The 6,157-nt window shown below is 43.5% G+C and overlaps 1 protein-coding gene across 10 annotated transcripts in view; it reads left to right on the top strand.

The window, feature by feature from the left end:
- The first annotated feature begins 734 nt into the window (after positions 1-734).
- GREB1L (GREB1 like retinoic acid receptor coactivator) overlaps positions 735-6,157 on the top strand; it is a 188,137-nt gene continuing 182,714 nt past the window's right edge. For all 10 annotated transcript variants that reach the window (XM_058179150.1, XM_058179145.1, XM_058179143.1 and 7 more), the window contains exon 1: positions 735-891. The gene's annotated coding sequence lies outside the window, so the exon portion shown is untranslated. The remainder of the gene's footprint in view (positions 892-6,157) is intronic.

Raw genomic sequence — 6,157 nt, 5'->3', positions numbered from 1 at the left:
TTTTTTTACAAACAATTCCAGGTGGGGTGCACACCTTCCTCCTCCTGTTTTCCCCGCAACAACAACCTGTGAGTTGGGTAGGGCTGAGTGACTGGCCCCAAGTCATCCAAGCTGGCTTTCACAGCTAAGGCAGGACTTGAACTCAGGGTCTCCTGCTTTCCAGCCTCACACCTTAACCATCAGACCAAACCAGCTCTTTACATCTTTTCCACAATATTCTTCAGATTCTTGCCTCATTTTTCATGGCTGTTAGCACACAGGCACTTAACAGTGGTTAACAACAATTATTTATTCCATTTTCTAGATTCACACGATTCTCGGAAGCCCTACAGCTACCAGCTCCAGGTTTTAAAATGCTGGAGGGCTGATAGATGGGTGAAAAAGGAGACCAGAGTACTTCAGACCAGAGTTGATGGCCTTACTCCTTTGAATTAATACAATACAGACCAGGCCACAATGTGACTGGCTAGTTGGCGATCATCTTTCAGAAGCCCTGACAGAAAAACATGTTGACTTCTGGAAGGACTGCTAGAAAGAGGGCCCCATCCACCTCCCACCACCGCGAATGAGAAATTCGGAGCAGGGAGCACCGCTTAATCCATAAACAACCGCGCACCCCGGGCGGCGCTCGCTCCCCCTCCCCTTTCAGAGTAAGGGGGAGGCATCGTCCCAGAGTCCCCACCCCTCAGCTCCGCTGCCCCTCCTCTTCGTCCTCCAGCCAAGCCAGAGCGCTTGCGAGAGACAAGGAGAAAGCGGGCAGCGAGCGCTTTCGGAGACTTTTGCAGAGGAGCCGTGCCGGAGGGGAGCCTGTGGGAGGGAGCGGGCTGCAGGAAGAAGCGACGTGGGATCCGGCGCTCTCCTTGCCTCCCGAACTCCTTCCTACTTCGCACGGTAAGAAGCAGCGCCCAGAGCTTTAGCTTTGCCGGGGCCTTCTTTCGCCTTGCCCGACTCGGATGTGGGAGAGCTGAAAAAACCCCTCCGGTGCTAATAAAAATAGCTAAAGCGGGGAAGGGAGAGGAGCTGGGGGGGTTGGGGTGGGCGGCCGGGGACGCGGACCGAGTCGCGGAACGGGGCTCGGGCTGTCCTTGGAACGGCTCTGAAATCGAGGATTCTTCCCTTCCCAGCAAACGAGTTGCCGGTCCGTCCGAATGCCTTCTTCTCTCCGGCGGAGGGGCGGGTGTCCGCTTTCGCCGCTGTGGCTCGGGTCGTCTTTGACCCAGTTGGAAAGAACGGAGCTTGCAAAAGGGGGGCTGCGGAGATTGGAAGGGTTAGAGAGGCACCCAAGCAAAGATCTTGGCCTGCTTTAGCCTGCTGGGTCCCTTCCCTTGAAGAAAGCTTGCATGTCGAGTGTCAGATTCGCTACGAGACGGCGGCTCTTTAGCCTGAAACCTTCGCTCCCGTCCCCCCGGGAATAATGATAATAAAAAATGGCTTTGCCGGCCATCTGCCAAGATGAGGCTTCGCCGAGAGGGGTGCCCCTGGCCATTCAGCTTGTCAGTGCAGCCCGAGGAGGCGGGGGCACTCGATCGATCCTCAGCCGTAGCTACCTTTGGGGAAGAAGCGTGTGGGAAAGCTTTGGCCAAAGGACGATTTTCCTAGGTGTCTTCCTTGAAAGCCGTCTCTTTTTCGTTGTCTATTTTGCCGGACACTTTGGTTCCTTTGCAGAGATGCTGCTGTTGGTGACAGTTGACAGTCTCTTCTCACCCAAGCGGGATAAACCGGAGGAGGAATGAAATGGGAAATCGCGCGGATTTGGCAGTAGAATTTCTCCCCTTCGCAGCCTTTGCTGAAAAAGTGCCTAGGAGTTGTTAGTTTCTTCACCCAATCATTTATTCGAAATATGTGGGAAAACAAAATAGCACTGTGAATTGCTGAGGCTTTTAGGCGGTACAAGTTGTAAAACCCAAATGATAGGTAGTCAAATTGATTTTAGGGGGAGTGCACTTTCCAAATTATCCAAGTCTATTCTTGCAGATTCCTTGCCCAAAAGTGTTGTGTATGTTTGTACAATGCTTCTACCCATACTAAACTGGATTACAGTTTATTGTGTTTTCATGGGATACTTGAACTTTTCATTAATTGCTCAGCAAAACCCACTAGGATAAAGATGATTGTGTTTCAATGAGTTATGCCTTAGTGAAATTTAAGAAGATAATTCTGGTATATTTTTTTAAATATTGACCCATATTTTAATACCCCGTTTTCTGCAATCCTACAAAAGTTAGTGACACACAGGCAGGATCATTTATTGGTTTCAAAAAAGGTATTTAAAGCTGCTATCTGTTTAAACCTATGCTTAGTGAGAGTATGACTTCAGTCTCACTTTTGTATGTTTCTAGAGGAAGGCTGGACAGGGGCAAGTCATGTAATATGGTAAATCAAAATGTGAATGTAGCCATTTGTGATTTATTTAGTAAACATTGTTTAAAGAAACTGGCTTAATGCAGTGTGATTGTTGCTTGAGAGTCACAACACAGTCCTACTCATATTTACTTGTACACTGTGTTTAGTCATGATTCTGAGAATATGTAGTAGCCTAAAGCAAATCACATTTTAGCCTTGTGCATTGTATGAATCTACAGGCCTATGAAAGGGAGCAAATGATGACCGTATTATCATGCTGTTGTAAGACAAGCTCCACCACTTTTATACATCTATTGTGATTCCACACATACAAAAGGGATGAAATTTATGGTGCAACACTGCTTTTTAATTGTGACAAAACCCTCCAATCTTATAGATGTTTCTGACACAGCCTATGTGATAAGCATATAGTTGTGATAAGCATATATGTGTCTGCAGAAAAATAGATATTTGAGTAATAATTGAATAAATCATGGTAAGTTAATTCTGAGTAAGGATTTTGTTCACGTTCAGCTGTAGTCTGAAGCACTTTTGTTTAAAATGCTGTCAGTGTAGGATAAAAACCAGGCAGTGGCTGGTTTTTTTTTAAATAAAATAAAACTTGTATAAAGTAACTGGTTATTAGTACAGCTGTTTGATTTACACACCTGAGAAACCAATTTATAACACAAAGTGATCTGAGAGTAAATCCTATGGAACACAAAGATACTTTTTTTTCCCATCTGGCACTTAACTGTGTTGTAAGTGCCTCTTATGAAGGCACAAGAAGTTCAGTGATGTTTACTTTCAATTAAATAGGCTGAAAATTACAGAACCAGTAAATATTTTATTGCCATTAATTGGTGTTTGTATGCACTATTCTTTTTAAAATTTGTTTGCTGTTCTTTTTTATTGCTACCTTTTTATTGCAATTTTTGTTTTTTCCTTTTTCATATTTTTCTTTGATGGGGAGGAAACAGACTATTCATTCTAAATACTAACATTGAATTTAAGGATAAAAAAGAAAGAAAATTAATAGTGCTATGAAATGCCCAGATCAGTGCATTGTCACCAGGTTCTGAGCCTAGATTAAGGTGCTCACTTGATTTCTATGAATGGTGAATAGCCTAGATTAAAAACCATCTGGGTAATTTTGGACCAATCATACACTCTCACATCAGAGATGTGGAGAAATTTAGAGAAAGGAATATTAGGCTTGTTTGCTGCTAGTTGAGAATATTATGAAAATAATAAAAAGGGATTAAAAACAAACAAAATCATGTGAAAGAAAATGTTAAGCCCATCTCCTCAGGGTTCTCAATGAAATGCAAGCAAAGACTTAAATGTTAACCTTGCTAGAATTAATTTCAGTAAGCTCTAACTCACTTCATTTTGAGATCCATTTACGTTGGATCTCAGCTTTCATTATGAAAGAGCCGAGGTGGTACAGTGGTTAGAGTGCATCACTGCAGGCTACTTCAGCTGACTGTTAGCTGCAGTTTGGCAGTTTAAATCTCACTGGCTTAAGGTTGACTCAGCCTTCCAAGATTGGTAAAATGAGGACCCAGATTGTTGAGGGCGGACTCTGTAAACTGCTTAGAGAGGTCTGTAAAAGTACCGTGAAGCGGTATATAAGTCTTAAGTGCTATTGCTGTTGCTATTATCTGGAAAAGATAACTAGACTTTGTAGAGGTAGTCCTCAACATAAACTACAGTTGAGCCCAAAATCTTTGTTAAGTGAGAAATTAGTTAAATGAGTTTTGCCCCATTTTACGACTTTTCTTGCCACATTTATTAAGTGATTCTCTTAATTGTTGTGGTCTGCCAGCAGCCTGTGGAGCTGGCAACGGAGTCGGACAGCGATGAGACTGAGGAAGAACATGGGCCAGTCCTGGAGGCTGGGGAAGGACCAGATGAGGGCTCTATGTCGGAGGCAGAGGTGGGGCTAGGGCCATCTGGAAGTGATGTGCGGACCCCAGAGCTTCCAGAGACTGACAGTAGTGAGGCAGAGGAACAGGAGGAGCCTGTTCCTAATGCGCACATGGGAAGCGCTGCCAGAAAGCAAGAGCAGCTAAAGCAAATAGGACAACTCGGGAGTAGGGCCAAGAGATGATTGGCCCATCCCATAAGGGTTAAAAGACCAGCAACAATGTTTGAGCTGTTTGTCAGAAAACAACGTTGATAGCCTTGCTTCTTGTCTTGCTGCATTTATTTCTTGTCGGCGTCTTCTGCTTTTGAACTTTTGCCAAGAAAAGCCTTTGGCAGTCTGCCTAATTAGACCAAGGTTGGTGATAAGACTGAAGAATTGTGTTATGAAGAATTTGTTTTGATTTAGTTTGGACTATGCTGAGAATAAGTTAATTCTCAGCTGTTCTAATAAAATCTGTTTGTTTTTGAACTGATTGCATTTATTACTACTGCTATGGTCCATCAGCAGCCTACGGAGCTGGCAACAGAATCGGACAGCGATGAGGCTGAGGTGAGGCCAGGGCCATCACGAAGTGAGGTGCAGACTCCAGAGCCTCCAGAGACTGATAGTAGTGAGGCAGAGGAACAGGAGGAGCCTGTTCCTAATGCACGCATGAGAACAGCTGCTAGAAGGCAAGAGTAGCTCAAGCAGAGAGGATAACTTGGGAGTAGGGCCAAGAGATGATTGGCCCCTCCCTTAAGGCTTAAAACAGACCAGCACCAGTGTTTCAGCTTTACTGGAAAACAACATTGTAGCTGTGTCTTCTGCTTTGTCCTCTGCTTCGTATACGTCTTTGTTTTTGTGGCTTCTGGATGTTTGCCAGGAAGGGCCTTTGGCAGTTTGCCTAATTGGACTAAGGTTTGTGAGATAACTGAAGAATTTGTGTTGGGAGGCATTTGTTTTACTTTGAGTTGAACGACACTGGGAATGAAGTAATTCCCAGCTGTTTGAATAAAGTTTGTTTTTCCACGGACTAAGTTTATTACTACCTACTTGGGCCTGGGTCACAACAACTACCTACTTGGGTCTGGGTCACAATATAAATTAATAACATGGTGGCTAAGTGAATCTAGTTTTCCCATTCATTTTGCTTGTCAGAAATTCACAAAAGAGGATCATATGACTCCGGGACACTGCCACTGTCATAAATACGAGTCAGTTATCAAGTGTCTGAATGTAAATCACATGACCACGGGGATGCGGCAATGGTCATAAGTGTGAAAAATGGTCATAAGTCACTTTCTTCAGTGCTGTTGTAACTTTGAATAGTCATGAAGTGAATTATTGTAAGTCAAGTACTACCTATAGTCTATCCACATATCTCTCCATTTCTGGCTATCTATTCTGACTATTTTGAGAATTCATACACAGCGCTTATAGTAGGGTGAACCTCCATCAGGTCTAGTAGAGATGGCAATGGTAATGGATTTAAAATTGATTTCTTCACTAGCTCTTTAAAATCTGCCTGGCTGACTCAGGCTTTTCAGCCACCACTTTGGTTATCAAATGACAAGAAGGATTAGCAAGGAATAGTCTAAGGGATCTACGACAACTTGCCACAACTAACTCGCCTTGGGACAATTTGCCAGGGGACAAGAGTTACACTAATATCAAAGAAATAGTTAAATAGTATCATTAAAGAAAGGATGCCAAAGGAGGGACAAAATAAAAGGCGAATGATAAAAATTAAAATAATTTAAAAACTATTTTAAATAATTAAGTTGAATTGTTGAATTATCCCACAGCAAGTTGTCCTGTGGCGAGTTGGTTCCAGCGAGTTGGCTGAGGCAAGTTGTCCCATTCTGCAATCTAAGTTGTGGTGGTTGTTGTTGATGGTTTCTTTCT

The sequence above is a fragment of the Ahaetulla prasina genome, chromosome 3 (genome assembly GCF_028640845.1).
Source record: "Ahaetulla prasina isolate Xishuangbanna chromosome 3, ASM2864084v1, whole genome shotgun sequence".
In the NCBI taxonomy this organism is placed as follows: domain Eukaryota; kingdom Metazoa; phylum Chordata; class Lepidosauria; order Squamata; family Colubridae; genus Ahaetulla; species Ahaetulla prasina.
This window is presented reverse-complemented; position numbering and strand designations above follow the sequence as displayed.